The sequence below is a fragment of the Zalophus californianus genome, chromosome 5, assembly GCF_009762305.2.
Source record: "Zalophus californianus isolate mZalCal1 chromosome 5, mZalCal1.pri.v2, whole genome shotgun sequence".
In the NCBI taxonomy this organism is placed as follows: Eukaryota; Metazoa; Chordata; class Mammalia; order Carnivora; family Otariidae; genus Zalophus; species Zalophus californianus.
The window spans coordinates 56,578,916-56,595,290 of NC_045599.1; the positions used below are offsets into that span (position 1 = coordinate 56,578,916).

Consider the following 16,375-nt stretch of genomic DNA (forward strand, 5'->3'; position numbering starts at 1 on the left):
AATCATATGAATTTGGATGTGTATTTAATAAATACTAACTTAACAAATAGCATTATTAGTTTAACCAGTCGCTTTTTATCATATATATCCCAACTGTTGTGCTGTTAAATGCATTTGTGAATGAATATTTGCATAAGTATATCAAAATGGATACTCATTTGTGTGGTGGTGAATGCATCTATGTCCATGTCTGAACATGTAAACACTAGTTTCAGAAATGTAAAGGACTACAAGAAACTTGCATGTTTTCATCTTTTGTGATCTTATACAGAATTATTGTAAAATACCCTTACAAGTGTACTCACAAAACTGGGTACACTGTGTAAAGTGAATACAGGAATATTGAGGTGATTGCTTCCCATAGTATCTTAATCTTTTGTGTTGGTGCAAAAAAAGATTGTATTTCACCTATCTATGATTAACATCTGGCATGCTTATCTTCCAAATTCATGGTTTTCAGTTAAACTTAGATCTTAACAGGTATATTCATATCTAGTGTAGGCACCCCAAGTTTACACAAGTGTCTATGAATGAACTTTAAAGGATCGTCAACTTTCTGAGGTAAGCGATTCAGCCAGCAAAATCAAGTGTATTCAAGAATAGCAGAGGAATTGCAATTTTGGACAAGCAGACCATGGTGAACCATAGGCACATCTAGAGAACAGAGAAGAGCTTCACTTTATAGAGGAAAGGAGGAAGTTGGGAGGGGTTATTTTGAACAAAAGTTCTTTGGAGGAAAATGAGTTGGAAGTGGTAGTGGCTTCTCATTGGCTGCAGGCAAGGGCAGAAAGAAGAGAACATACGGGTCTGATCCTGTCGTCTTGGGGAAGCTGTCTACTTCAGTGTCCTATGCTTCATTTCCTGGAAATCTTTAATTTGAGGTCAGTAGTTGATGTGCAGGTCTAGTCAGGGTTTGGAGCTTTCTTTAGATGAGACGCATGAATCTGGGAGTCAACTGTTGGAGTTTAGTGGCCCAAGGTTGGTCCATACACTTGATAAGGGCCTTTCCAATGTGGTTGAAGAGAATCTTTTTGGAGATGTCTTTTCCAAGAAATGAAATCCCCAGGTTGCAGTTTGTGGTGTTGGAGGGCTTCATCTTCCGGGAGTGTGCTGTGAAAAGATTGCCCTATTAGAGCATAATTATTTTGGGGGGATGTAATTTGGCCTTTGCAATACTGAAATATATCTCCTTTTATTAGGTGCAGGTCAAAAGAGGTGGAAGCTGGAGGTATAGAGCACTCAGTAATTATTCCAAAGGGTGAAAGTTTATGAGTTCTAAAGAAATAGTGAGATTTAGGACCATCAGCGATACTTTTGGCCAAGGGAGTTGGAGGGTTTCCACAAATTTTGCCAGCTGAGTTTTGATGATGCTTTTGGTTGGTTTGACTAGTTCTAAACACTGAGTATGGTAGCAGTGAAAATGCTGTAGAACTGGTCAAACAGCACAGACTTGCTGTAATATTTGACCAGCAAAATGGGTTCCCCAGTCACTGTGGAGCTCAGGAGGGGTTCCCCAGATGGGGATGATTTTTTCCAATAGCATTTTAGTTACCAAAGAAGCAGTAGCTTGTCTATGTGGAAAGGCTTCAAACCAGTGGGAAAACATGCAAATCATTACCGAAACATATTTGTATTCATGAGATGGAGGTAGCTGAATAGAGACCATTTAGGAAACCTCAAATAGTCCTTTGGGCAATTTAAAGTGCCCAGGAGCAGTGTGAACAGATTTCTTGAATTGTTTTTTGGTGAGGGCAGCTTGCTATTGCTAGACAAAGGGAAAATCTTTCTTCCAGCTGGATTATGCAAGCTTTGACAAGTGGTATGTGCATGATAGTCTCCCTTCATGGCTTCCTGAACACATTTTCACAGGATCTATCAGATTTTTTGAGTAATAGAACAAACTTTTGCACTTGGTGAAAAAAAAAAAAGACCAAAAGCTAGTCATAAAATCTGGTTGAATAAAAACCTGTTGTTAATCTGACCAGATTATGTGCGTTCTTTACATATGAATGGTCCCCATAGCCAGACAGCTGTGGAAATTTCTCTTTCCTTCCTGCATATGCTTTACTAGTTTCTTTCTCCTCATTTCTCCTCTTCTCCTGCATTACTATTGTTTATATGTATTGTGTATTACTATTGTCTGTTAATATTTTCCCTCTTGTATTCCTTGTCTACCATAGCAGTCATTGGCAGCAGTGATGGGACAAGCAGAGGAAGGAGTAGATGAGAAATAGTGAGAAGCTGGGAGAAAAGTAATCTGTGATGGAATCTTCCATCCTGTTTTAATTGACTCATAGGAATAGAGAAGGGAAGCTTATGTTATTGCTATTCTTAATTCTTACTTCAATCCTGTTTCCTGCCTCAGTATCCCAGGAGCCCCTAATCCTTTCACATTTTTTCAGGCTCTGTGATTGCTCTTTGTTTCCTGGTCTCAAATCTAGGCTTGATATCTTCTTCCTACATGTTAATCTCATATTTTTGTTTTCCTCCAAGGGGAATAATTATGATTCTAAATGATGAGTAGCATTAAGTTAGGTTATTCCTGTTATGGAGATGAATATTTAAGTAGGCACTGCCAATAGTTACTTTCCTTGCTTTCTTTTTTCTTCCTTCTGTTTTCTAACCACCCATACTCCATTTGGATCAAAACACTTTTGTTTTATTAACATCAATTACTATTATATTATGCTGATACTGCTAGGTTTTATTCTGTTACTCTCATTCCTAAGGTGACTTTGCATATATGTCTTGGATTCCCTTGTGTATTGATTTATTTTATTTTATTTTATTATGTTAATCACCATACATTACATCATTAGTTTTTGATGTAGTGTTCCATGATTCATCGTTTGCATGTAACACCCAGTGCTCCATTCAATACATGCCCTCTTTAATACCTATCACTGGGCTAACCCATCCCCCCAACACCCCTCACCTCTAGAACCCTCAGTTTGTTTCTCAGAGTCCATAGTCTCTCATGGTTCGTCTCCCCCTCCGATTTCCCCCCTTCATTTTTCCCTTCCTACTATCTTTTTTTTTTTTTAACATATAATGTATTATTTGTTTCAGAGGTACAGGTCTGTAATTCAACAGTCTTATACAATTCACAGCGCTCACCATAGCACATACCCTCCCCCATGTCTATCACCCAGCCACCCCATCCCTCCCACCCCCCCCACCACTCCAGCAACCCCCTTGTATATTGATTTTTAACATCTTTAACTCAAGGACAACTGTATGGGGTGGAGGGGGCTACTCATCGATACCTTAATGCACTGCATGTAGCTACTTAGGAAAATGTCACATCCCATAGAAAGTTCTAACATTTGGCAGTAAGACAGTGATTTCAGAAACAGAATTTCAAAGGGCATATAGGGCTACCCTTTTATCATGTTTCCTGTTGTATAGAGGAGAGCCAAGCCAGGCATGTTCCAAGCAGAAATATTCTTTCTTACTATTGAATAAAATTGAAATTATATTCCATTATCTTTTATTTATATCTGTTTGGTTTTGTGGGATAAAAACTTGTCAGGGGTGGTTGGTATTTCATAGATTTCACTATAACAGTAAAAAATCCTTTAGTCTAAAAACTACATAGTACACATCTATAATAGATGAACAGTGCTATTAATACCCATTCTCTGCATGTACACTCTTTGTTTTTAACCCTCAACCTTTTCAGTCTCTAAATTTTAATCTCTTTAACTTATATTGAGAAATTCACTTGTTAATATGTTAAAGTCCTACTATATAAGCAGTATGGTATTTTTAAATATTGATAGGATCCTCATAATGGTTATTTTGTAAATGTGGTTTTGCTTCCTGTTTTTCTCCCCAGCCCTTTCATTGTTTCACTTTTACTATAATTTCAGATCCTCTTCTCCTTAGTCAAGTAAGCTGAAAAATACTGTGGTAGAACTATACATATTGTTATGGTGATACAGTTTATGAATATACAGTTTACCTTCATCCTCATTTAAGGTATTTATTAAGACTTGCTATGTAATTGTCCTGATTGGGGTGCTATGAAAATAGGAGATATATACCACACATTTCATAGATTCGTTGCTATCTAGCATTTTACTGTCTAGGAATACAGGCAATAATTAAGTGTAAAAAGATATTGATATGTTTTTAACAGTGACAGCATTATTAAAGGACAAGTAAAGATTTAAATTGTCTGTCACATAGTAAGTGTTCAGTAAGTATTTAAGGATGAATGGAGTAAGTTTATGTGGTTGATGATTAAAGGGAAGCTGTAGGAACTACAATTAACGAGGCTCAGGAAAAAAATCACTAACAGGTTAAAATTAATGAGAGACTAAAGAACCAAATTCCAGCATGACTTTTTGTAAGGAATAAGTATCATTTGTTAAGAACCTACTCAATGTTAAACATTGTTTTAGGTTTATTATATTTAGTATTCACTCTTCACAAAAATCCTGCAAAATAGACTTCCTTATTTTACATACAAAGAAATTAAAGTTCAAAGAAGTTAAATGAATTGCCCAAAGTCATAGCTAATTAATAGTCTAGTTAAGATTTTGAAACTCGGAGACTTATAATATGTACTTTCAATATATATAAAATTGATTTTAGACTCAAAAAACAAAAACAAAGACAACTATTATCCTGAAATGATTAAACATTTGAGAATCTGCTAGAGCCTGATTACATTCTGGGTATGTTGCATAGTTTTTCTTTAGTTTGAAATTTTTCTTTTGAAGAAAATTCATCCACATACATTTTTAGGTTGCAGTAGTATATTATTTAGGCAGTTTACAGTGTATTTCTATGATAACTAAAGGGATGTGCTACCAAGTCTATGTTTTAATTATCTATAGATAATTTAAGTGATTTCTTTTGCAATTATTCTTTTATCTAATGTTGATAAAGGAATTATGTATCGATTTAACTCTTGATATAAGAGTATTTCTCAGGAAAAAATGTCATTGGTATCTATCAGCATTTTATTTTTTATATTTTTGAGTAATTTTATGAATAACCTTGAGAAGTAACAAACAAGGGATGGTGAACAATAACTTTATTAGGAATTGCAATAAAAATTAAAACTTAGTAAACAAATTTTTATTCTATGTTTTCCTGAAATGAGTAATGAATGTCCTTTGAAAGCAAGTAGCTGCTCATCAACTTTTATGCATGATCCTGGATGTTTCCATCCTATAAATAAAGATTCCAGGTATAATATGCCTCTTTAATAAATTCTAGCTTATCATTATGTCTGGTTCTTTATCTTGCACTTGTAACATCAAAACGCTGTAACATTGAAAACCTTGACATCTCATAATCTTGTTAAAGAGAAGACATCCATTTTTTTCCTCCATAATTGTAAAATATTTTCATTTTTATATTTACAAACACCACTTAGAAGTACAAGTCTAATAAGGTTTTCATTTCTACATCATCTGTTTCCTTCCTTTCCCTTTTATATACACATCTGCCTTAGACATTTGTTGACTTACAAACCATATTAAGTAACTTTTAGTGCATAAATATCATAAAAGATGAAAGGACACTGTCATATGTCCTTGGGATGTTCCAAGTTCTAGTTGCAAAATACTCTGTGATGAAGTCCTTCCTGTTGAGTGACTAACTGGATGGGGATGCCATATTAGCTTTTCTTAAAAATTCGTTGTTTACTCATTGATTCTTAAGTTTGAGAAGATATCTACTTGAATCATCTGAAAATTCATACTCTGAGATTTTGCTTGTAAGATCAATTTCACCATCATTATAGTCAAGAGTGCTGTTAGTTTCTTTACATTCATCTTCCTATTTGTCTAATAATTGTGAAACTTTTCTGTCAGTTTTCTTCTCTTTGCCTGTATGGGCAGAAAATGAAAAATTCAGAACTTTCAACTATGGTTAGCTTTCATTAAAAGCTTTTATCAGTGAAAGCTACCAAAACCCACCCCCCTGCAAAAATGGTGTCTCTATACTTCTCTTATACTTTCCTTCAAAGATGTACTACTGTGGGCAACACAATTAGAAAACTGAAGGATGATATAATAATGATGATTTATTTCACAGGTCATTTTTCTGGTGATTCCATTATTCACTTTCTTATGATTTTATCTTTTAGCATAAATGATGAATAATGATTAATAATTCCTAGGATAATGAAATAGCAAAATATTCAAGATACAGGAAAGTAAGATCCCTAAGATACCATAATGTATCTTTCATTTATAAAGGGATCACTATAATGTATCTTCAATTTATAAAAGAGTCAAATCCATATAGAAGTTGCAAGATAGAGTGAATTTTATTCTGTTAAAAATTTAATATTTTGTTCTTTGGAAGATTTCTAAGAAAAAATACGATATGAAATATCTGTGCCTACAGTAAAGTTGCTCAAAGAAGAAACTAAAACTGGATCTAATAGATCCTTTTATACCAAAGGTTAATTTAACTATGTTCCTTAATCTTTTTTATAACCAAACACAAACTAGTTTGGATTTCCTTCTATCTCAAGTAAAAGGGTTAGCCATTGTAATTCCAAAATAATAATAATTTGAACAAATAAGGCATTCGTCTTAAAGATCAAAGTACATATTGATATACTACTAGTTCATTTATCTTTACCCAATCCAGTGAAATTTTTGCTTTAAAAAATAGATGTATTAAAGTAGATATATAAAAAATCTTTTATAAAGTATATAATGTTTGCCCATTGAGAATAGTTAGCAATACCTAAAATATTAACAGAATTTTTTAGTTTTTTACATAAGAAAAGCATGGCTATCATAGGATCCCACAATAGCAAGCATTTCACAGTAGAACCACACTTTATAAGTCATGATCTGAGAGAATTATCAAAAACCAAAGTGAAGTCAAGGGGATCAGTGCCCTACATGTAGAAATATTTTCTTTTGCCCGCAAGCAGACATGTGAAAATCTAGGAAAAAATGCTAATAAATTCCAGAGACGAAGGCCTTTTCTAAAAAGACCTTTGCTTCTTTCTAGTGATTATTGCTAGTTTTTTATGGGATGAAACCCAAACTATTTTGTGATTAAGATTAGTATATGATACTGCAGACAGAGGTTAAACAGGTACATAATTTAAACAGATTTTGTTAGTCACCTTCTTGACAAAAGGGTCGGGATATTTTTAAGTCTCGGGAAGCGTTTTTTTCTCTTCCTCCCTGGGGGTAATTTTAGGGAAAAAATGTAAATATATGCAATATGGGATGGGAGAGGATGAGGAAGGCACTGCTGCTATATGTCAAGGGACAGAGAAAACCTTCAGATTTTTAAAAGGACAGATGAAGAGGAAGCAGGAGTAAGGGAAAGTGTTCGTGCAAAATACAGGAACCTGGAGTAGCTCTGTCTTTTGAAGGGGGGGGATGGTGCCTGGGCACATCATAGCCAAACTGATGAAAACCAAAAATGAAGAGAAAACTTGAAAGCAGTCAGAAAGAAATGACACATCACATACAGGGAACAACAGTATGAACTATCATGATCTTAACAAGTAATGGAGGCTAGAAAACAGTGGAGCAACATCTTTAAAGTAATGAAAGAAAAAGACCTGTGAACTTTATATCTGATGAAAATATCTTTCAAGAATAAAAAAGTAAAATAAACCTGCTGTCATCTTAGTTAAATATTTAGCATACTGATTAAGAATGTGGGCTCCGGAGACAGAATTTTGGATTTGAATTTCAGCTTGGACACCTCTGGTGATCAAGGGTGAATTACATAAATTCTCTAAGGTTCAATTCCCTTATGTATTTTACCAGTATATACTTTAGTGAGATAATATCTAAATTAGTGAGTAATCATGAGAAACAAATGAGAGAATGCTTTTTAAACACTTAGTACCTGCTTAGCATATGGTAAGTTGTTTGAAAATATTATCATTTATTCATATGTATTTTTAGCAAGTATGGCCAGCATTTATGGAATTTCATGCTTTTTATTTTCATCTTTTCGCAACCTTTATGGAATTTCATGCTTTTTATTTTCATCTTTTCGCCCCCCCAGCTTTAGAGAGGTTGGATATATCTTGAAAAGGGAAGAAACCACTGACAATATTGTAAACAAGAAATCACTTCTGCTGCTACTTTGACTTGTACAGAGACCAGATTTCGGAAGCTCTCATTTTCAGAGAAAATTCGTTCTTTTTATGAATAATGTTTTCCCTTTATTTTGTGTTGTTTTAGGCAGAAATGTAGGGCTTTTTTAGATAATTGATTTTTACTGGTATTATTACATAAGGCAGTCCCGGGTAGAAGAGAACTGTTTGTTTTAGATGCCATGATTATTGAATATATTACCCTTTGGATCACTAGAAAGGTCTGTAGTTGATTCCTAAATATATTTTAGTAAAGTCTGAATGGAACATCATATCTTAATAATTTTATTTTAGTTTCTTTGTCATTATTTCATATTCTTCATTTAGAGACTTCTTAGGCTTTTAGAGAGTTTTTAAAATCATGATGTCATCTAAAAGTAAGTTTAGGCCATAAATTTTGTTTTATATTACAGTTATAAATGATTTTATCTATCATTTATACCCCTTTCACATTCCATGTGAAAAAAAACCACTGTTCCTTTTTGAAAAGATGTCGATAATTTTCTGTTTTACCTTCTTTGTGTTTATCATGTAATGGCTAAACATGAGGGTTTTGAAGCTAGGCCTGAAATACAGTCTCAAGTCCACCAATTGTTAACTTATCTAAGATACATCTAAGTCTTCACACCTTAGTTTCCTCATCTCTTAGGAAAATTAAATAGAAATATACATGTAATATACATGTAAGATCCAAATGTTACTTTTTTATAGTTACTGCATTTAAAAAGACTTCACTGAGGTGTTACCATTAATTGTATTATGTTCTGTATATTAATCTGCCCATCATTCATTCATTCAACATTTATTAAGAAACAAGCTCAGTGGCCTAGCACTGTACCAGGTTTTGCCCTCTTGAAATTTATATTTCCGTTGTATTAGATACTACAAAAAAACACTTGCCTTATTTTTTTCTTACACAAATTCTAGCGGGAAAAGGCATTTGGCGTAAAAGTTATTCAAGTTGATTAGTTTATTAGTATATTTAAAATTTTCACCTTTATTCAAATGAAGACATTAATAATCTTTAGGATACAACTGTTTTATAGCAGTGTTACTCAAACTTTGGTCTGTGTACAGTGCTGATCCATAATGAGATAATTACAGAATTTGAAAGTAAGCTATACATTTATTATCTAACAGTTTGGGTGGATCAAGGATCCCAGCATGGCTTAACAGAGTGTCTCTGGATCATGAGGTTGCAGTCAAGGTGTTATCTAGGACTGCAGTCTTATCTGAAGACTGGACTGGAAGAAGATCTGCTTCCAAACTCACTCGCATGGACCTTCTGTCAGGGCTGCCTCACATGGCAGCTGGTTTCCCCAGAGTGAGTAATTCATGAGAATGAGAACATCTGAGATGGAAGTCACATTCTTTTATAACTCATTTTCATGTGTGACATCCCATCACTCCTGCTTCTGCTTCTTCTATTTGTAAGCAGTGATCACTTAATTATATATTATGATATTCATTTGTTGTAACTTTTTCTTCATTTTCCTACCATCTATGAAGTACTTTTAAAGGTAATTATCTTAGTAGTAGTAAGAAATGCATATTTCATTTGTATGGGGCACCTGGGTGGCTCAGTCAGTTAAGTGTCTGCCTTCAGCTCAGGTCATGATCCCAGGGTCCTGGGATAGAGCTCTGCATTGGGCTCCCTACTCAGTGGGGAGCCTGCTTCTCCCTCTGCCTCTGCCGCTCCCCCTGCTTGTGTTCTCTCTCTTGCTCACTCTCTCAAATAAATAAATAAAATCTGTTTTAAAAAAAATGCATAGGGGTGCCTGGGTGGCTCAGTTGTTAGGCGTCTGCTTTTGGCTCAGGTCATGATCCAAGGGTCCTGGGATTGAGCCCCACATTGGGCTTCCTGCTCCACGGGAAGCCTGCTTCTCCCTCTCCCCCTCCCCCTGCTTGAGTTCCTTCTCTCGCTTTGTCTCTCTCTGTCAAATAAAATCTTAAAAAAAAAAAAAATGCGTATTTCATTTGTAGATTAAATTTTGTTTCTTAGTATATTTGGCAGTATAGAAATGAATAATTCTTTTTTAAAAAAGATTTTATTTATTTTTTGAGAGAGAGAGAGATAGCGAGAGAGAGCACAAACGGAGAGGAGAGGGAGAAGCAGGCTCCCTGCTGAGCAGGGAGCCCCAAAGGGACTTGATCCCAGGACCGCAGGATCATGACCTGAGCTGAAGGTAGATGCTTAACCGTCTGAGCCACCCAGGCACCCCAGAAATGAGTAATTCTTATGCTGGAAGCTACTGTCAACATTTGACCAGTTTCATAATGCTATACTATGTGCAGATTAAATAAGAGGGTCAGAATGAACTGTAATAATTTATTGGCATTAGGTAAGTGGTTTTAGCAAAAATATTAACTTAGGAGGTTTTGCAAATATGCTAAAGCCATTATGGTTTAAAATTCTGAAATCTGAGAAATTGAAGCTGTTAACTTTAATAATTATGAATATTTTATTTTAACCTTTTAAAAATTATAGTTGTATAGTAAGAAGCCAGACTTTAAATCCCAAAACTAGGTTGCTATTATTCTTAGCTTCAAGACTTGAGTAAAGGAGGTGACAAGCTATATGGTTCTAATCTCTGCTGAAATAAGTGGATTTCAGTGTCTACTTTGAGTCTTCACCCTTTGAGGCCTGGTCAGGAAGAGAAAAACATTTCCAACAATTACTAGATTAGAAAAAAAAAAATTCCAGAAGGAAACCACGGCATGGAATTCATTTTCCTTTTTTAAATAAAATTATGGTGTCCTCCAGAGGCAGAGATGCATCTTGCTTACCTGTTAAGATTATATAATACAAGTGCGTTTTTAGATTAAGGGTTAAAATTATCTGTTAATATAAACATTTAGCATATATTTACTTTTTAAAAATATACATGTCCTAAAGTAGAATTCTATAGATTATTTTGGGAATATTCTGGATATAATTTAAAATCTTACTCTGAGGAGCACCCGGGTGGCTCTGTCAGTTGAGCATCCGACTCTTGGTTTCAGCTCAGGTCATGATCTCAGGGTCCTGGGATAGAGGCCTACCTTGGGCTCCATGCTCTGCTTGAGGCTTCTCTCCCTCTCCGTCTGCCCCTCCTCCTGCCTACGTGCGTGCCCTTTCTCTCTCTCAAATGAATAAATAAATTTTTAAAAATAAATAAATAAATAAATAAACTCCTGCAGTAGACTAATTAGAGCTCAAACCTAAGAAATCAGCAGCACTGGATCAAGAAATAATATCATGAACAGTATCAAGGACACACTAGAACAATGTAGCAGAGGGGATAATTGAAAGGATCATTTTTCCAGGATAGGAAAATAAAATAATATCATGTACAACTTTGTTATTAAATACTATCCTTCCAATAATGTAGGATGTAGTATAGTAATAAATAGTATAATAGCTCAATTTCTTATTAGTAGTGTAACCCCACCTATTATCCTGACTTCATTTGCAATTTTATATTGAAAGTAACACTAGAGATTGTAGAACTTAAAAAATCCATTACAGTACCAAAAAAGGTACTACAAGAGGACCCTTTTCTCCTTTTCTAAGAACATACGTTTTCAACTGTCCCTTAAAATTTATGCATTTTACTGTGTACTAGTCTGTGCAGTATCAGTTCTATGTAAGTAAATATTTTTGCTGACTTGATCTAATACCCAAAGAGAGAACCTCTTGGTATACTTCCTTCATGTTAATGAATCAATGTCCTCAGAAACAGTCAACTTCTATAAGATATAAAGTTAATTTTTCACAGTTGTTAAAGGTCCTGAGTGCCCTTATTTCTGAGTGTAAACAAAGTCTTCATTGTTAGAGATTCTGGAAGACTTTACCAAATATGCAACTCATCATCAAAATAGGAACTTATACACTGAGCTTTGGAGAATTTACCATTGAATTGACACTTTAGTGAATGTGTTTTGTATCAGGATATTTTTCATTCTGTACTAAAGAAGCAGATAATTCAATTATTTATTATATAAAAGTGAATTTTATATGTCTGTAGAATTAGATAGAGTGTAGGCTTTTTAACAGCCTTCTGTCCCATTCTTCTTCATTGGAATAAATTAAATGGTTAGAAAGCTCAGGAAGGAAAAAGGCAATCGAAGAGAGTATATGCATAGTTCTCTCAAACACTTTATGTCCTCGGTGAAAACTTGTGTTTTCTTTTAGCATACATCCCCATGGTTTGGGATCTGTAGAGTTACATTCTTTCTTTCTTTTTTTTTTTTAAGATTTTGTTTATTTATTTGACATAGAGAGAAAGCGAGAGAGGGAACACGAGCAGGGGGAGTGGGAGAGGGAGAAGCAGGCTTCCCGCGGAGCAGGGAGTCCGACGTGGGGCTCGATCTCAGGACCCTGAGATCATGACCTGAGCTGAAGGTAGACGCTTAACGACTGAGCCACCCAGGTGCCACCGAGTTACATTATTTCTATTATTTCTCTTGGTGATACATATACATTTAAAATCTTTCAAATCATTCTGAAATAATTTTAAATTTTTTGTTTGTCTTATTTTGCAAAGATATTAAAAATTAAAGCCAGAAATACAAAGTTGCATCCATGCCTTCATTCCCATCATATAAAAATTGTGTTCATGTAGTTTGAGTACATGTGTTCACATAGATGTGTGTAAAATAATTGGAGAGGAACATAGAAAATAATCTGTTAAAATTTGGGGGTTGTGATTTTTATTTTCTTGAAAATTTTAAAAATATTTTTACAGTAAATGAAAATGAAAAAGGAATTTTTTAGTCAGGCATTAAGTGGGAAATTACTTTAAAACTAGGGTAATATTCTTAATTCATAGTATTTAAATGTAGATAGTAAAAACATTTAATTACAGCCTGAAGTTTTGTTTAATCTGTTTAATCTGTTCAAACAAACCTGTTAAATATTTGAACATTTAGAGGATTAAAAATAATATTTGTTCTTAAGAAATATACAGGTTTTTCTGGAAGAATTTTTGGGTTTGGTTATTTATGTGTGTTAGAAATAGGAAGCAAGCTCCACCTAGGAACTCAATGTAGTTTAGTTTTCTATCCTTGTTCTCGATCTCTGCCCCCCCCCCCCCCCCCGGCTTCCTCTCTATCTTCTCTCCTTTATCTCTCTCACTATCCTTAGTATGTTTTGCACATTTTCTGGTAGATTTATTCTAGGTGACTTTGGTCAATGTGCTAATCACTTGTGATATTGTTTACATAGTTTTGTGAGCTTTTTATAGGTAGGAGAAATCCTACCACTCCAAAACTTGTTCCTCAGAACTCCTGCTTAAAAATCTAATTTTCCATCCTTACTACCACCAAAAACAAAGGTTCGCCTTATATTTTTTTAAGTGGTAACCTGAATAGTTAGTGGTAGAATCAGACTGGGAAGAACTTGAATATTTTCAGAGAAAATGTACTTTTAAACCAATATACTAAACCACAAGAACCCAAGTTCTTTCCTTTGCATTGTGTATAACCATTTCTGCTTCTGAGTTGAAGTGAAACAGACTGTCTTTGTAGTATCAAGCTATAAAAATGTTTTATTTTCTTTTTCATAATCATAGGACAAATAGTTTTTTTGGGAGCAAAACAAAATTTCATCTATGTGATCCGTGAACTTTGGCTTTTTCTTGAGGTTGCTTACAGTGAACCTTTTTTCCTTCCACAGTCTCTGTATCTTGAAGAGAGAGAAGTAAGGAAAGTCAGACTAGTGATTATCACAGCCCTGGAAATTTGGCTTAACTTTAATAATAACTATTGATTGAGAGTTTATTATATCCCAGATGCCACTAGGCACTTATATACTTCCCTCACAAAGCCATTTAAAGTAGTATTAAATCTCACTTCCTTTAGAAAAATATGGAAAATACTTTGTGATAATCTTTTGTGCATCTTTTGTGAATATTATGTGATCATCTCTGCTGGGAGCTAGCTCTCCCTTTCAATTTATGAATGTCTAAAGAAATTCAGTCAGAACTAATGGGGAGAATAGACATAACCAGGACTAGTGAGAGATTCTAGAAATTTGAAAATAACAGAAACACTAACCAATAAAAACAAAAGCAGGTTCACCACAAGGACATAAATGATAATACTAAAAGGAACTCATAGGAATTCAAGTATAGTAAAACTTAGTATGTTTTATTAACTTTGTCCAATAATTTTTTGTAGATTTAGATATAATTGGAACATATTTAATCAAAGAAATTAAAGGCAATTTAATTTCCCAAAGAATAAATATAAGCTAGACTCCTTTGAACATTAATGGAACCTAGCAAGCATTCTAACTGAAAATCAAAATATGTCCCAAAAGCTTTAATCATTTTAACTATCAAATATCCTAGGAAAATAAGGTTTATAAAATCAAAGGTAGTTTAGTTCATATACCTGTCCTTACATATTTAATGTTGAAATGAGGAAAAACTACAAGTATTTTAAAATTATTAACTTCAGAAAAGTAGTTTTTGTCACAATCTTTTAACATAGCTGTGTAACCTTGCTATGTGAATAAAAGAATGAAAAAATGTTATAAACTGAGTTTAGTCATCCAACAAATTATTTATTGAGCACCTACTTTGTGCCAAGTACTGTTTGAGGCTTTTGGGATACATCAGTTAAAACAAACAAAAAGCAAAGTTCCCTGCCCTCTTGGAGCTTCCATATTCACAGGAGAGATAGACAATGAGCATAATAAGTAAACCTATATTTATTGCTCTGTTAGGAAATGATAAGGGCTATGAAAAAAATGGGTCATTGGGAAGAGGGGGGTATTTAATCAGGCTGAAATTTAAATAAGGATGTCAGGGTAAATCCTCATTGAGAAGGTAACATTTAAGCAAAGACTTGAAGGGAGTTTAGTCAAGAGAATAGCTAGCTGAAGAACCCTAAAGGAGAGAGTTCAAGGTTAGAACGTGCTTACCAGATTTGAGGAACAGCAAAGAGACCAGTGTGCCTGGAGAGTAGTGAGCAGGGCGGAGAGTATTAAGTAAGAGGGAAGACAGGTAACAGGTAATTGGAATCCAGATTCTGTTGGGACTTTGGCTTTTATTCTGGAGTAAGATTGGGGTGCTGTTGTAGTTTTCAGCAGAAGAGTGATATGACCTCATTTGTGATTTAGAAGAATCAGGCTGGGCTATTGTGTTGATAATTGCCTACATGGAGGGCAGAAATAGACCATTTAAGAGTCTGTTGCATTAATCCAGGCAAGAGATAATGGTGGTTCAGACTAGAGTGAAAGCAATGACAATACACAATAGGTTAAATTCAGGGTACATTTTGAAAGCAGAGTCCATAGGATTTGCTGACCATCTGGATGGTCATACAAATTGATGGTCATAACTATTGATTGAGATCTCATACACTCATGGGGTGTATGAGAAAGAGGGAGCTCAAGAATGACGACAAGGTTATTTACATGAGCAACTGGAAGGGAATGGAGTTGCCATCAACTGAGATGAGGCTCAAGGCTGCATCCAAGTGGAACTGGTTTGAGGGATGGAAGCAGATGACAAGATCAGTTTTGGATATGTTAAATTTAGGATGCCAGATGGGCATTTGGACTGTAGCTATAAACTTGGAAGTCATTAACATGTAGAGAATAGTAAACGTATCATGAAACTAGACATAAATGGTCTGGTAATTGGGCATCAACATGACAGAAGATAGCTGAAAACTAACTTTACCTGCCACAGCTTTGCCTGGTGCCAGCATTGCTGGTAATAACCCAGTTCTTCTGACCCAATTAGGGACCAAAAGTAATTCTTCTCAGAGTTTTTGGGCTAACTAAAATATTCTTTATGCAATAGTAGGCATTCAATAAATGTTTCTTTTCCTTTCATGCATTTCATCACTTAAAGGACAAGGCAGCTTGGGGCGCCTAGGTGGCACAGTCGGTTGAGCGTCTGTCTGACTCTTGGTTTCAACTTAGGTCATGATCTCAGGGTCTCAGAGCCCTGAGATGGACTCTGGTGCTGAGCACAGAGTCTGCCTGAGATTATCTCTCCCTCTCCCTCTGCCCCTCCCGCTCGTGCTCTCTCAAGCAAATAACTTTTTTAAAAAAATAAAGGACAAGGCAACTTAAATATAGTATGTCTGCATTCAGCATCTTCACTCTTCAGTGGTGTTGGTTTGGGGAAAATATGAATGAATTACCTTCACCAGTTTTATTAGAAAATGGTAAGTAATTGGGCTACTAAAGCATAACAAAATATAGGATGATATTAGGCTGAATGCGATAGTTGAAGAGAAAAGTCATATGATAAAAAGAGAAAACTAGCTTATATTCTCTTG

At 34.8% G+C, this 16,375-nt stretch overlaps 1 protein-coding gene across 4 annotated transcripts in view; it reads left to right on the top strand.

The window, feature by feature from the left end:
- POLK (DNA polymerase kappa) overlaps nucleotides 1-16,375 on the top strand; it is a 66,007-nt gene that overhangs the window by 3,255 nt on the left and 46,377 nt on the right. For 2 of the 4 annotated variants that reach the window (XM_027604368.2, XM_027604370.2), the window contains exon 2: nucleotides 3,873-3,981. The exons of the other annotated variants lie outside the window; for them this stretch is intronic. The gene's annotated coding sequence lies outside the window, so the exon portion shown is untranslated. The remainder of the gene's footprint in view (nucleotides 1-3,872; nucleotides 3,982-16,375) is intronic. 4 annotated transcript variants of the gene reach the window in all.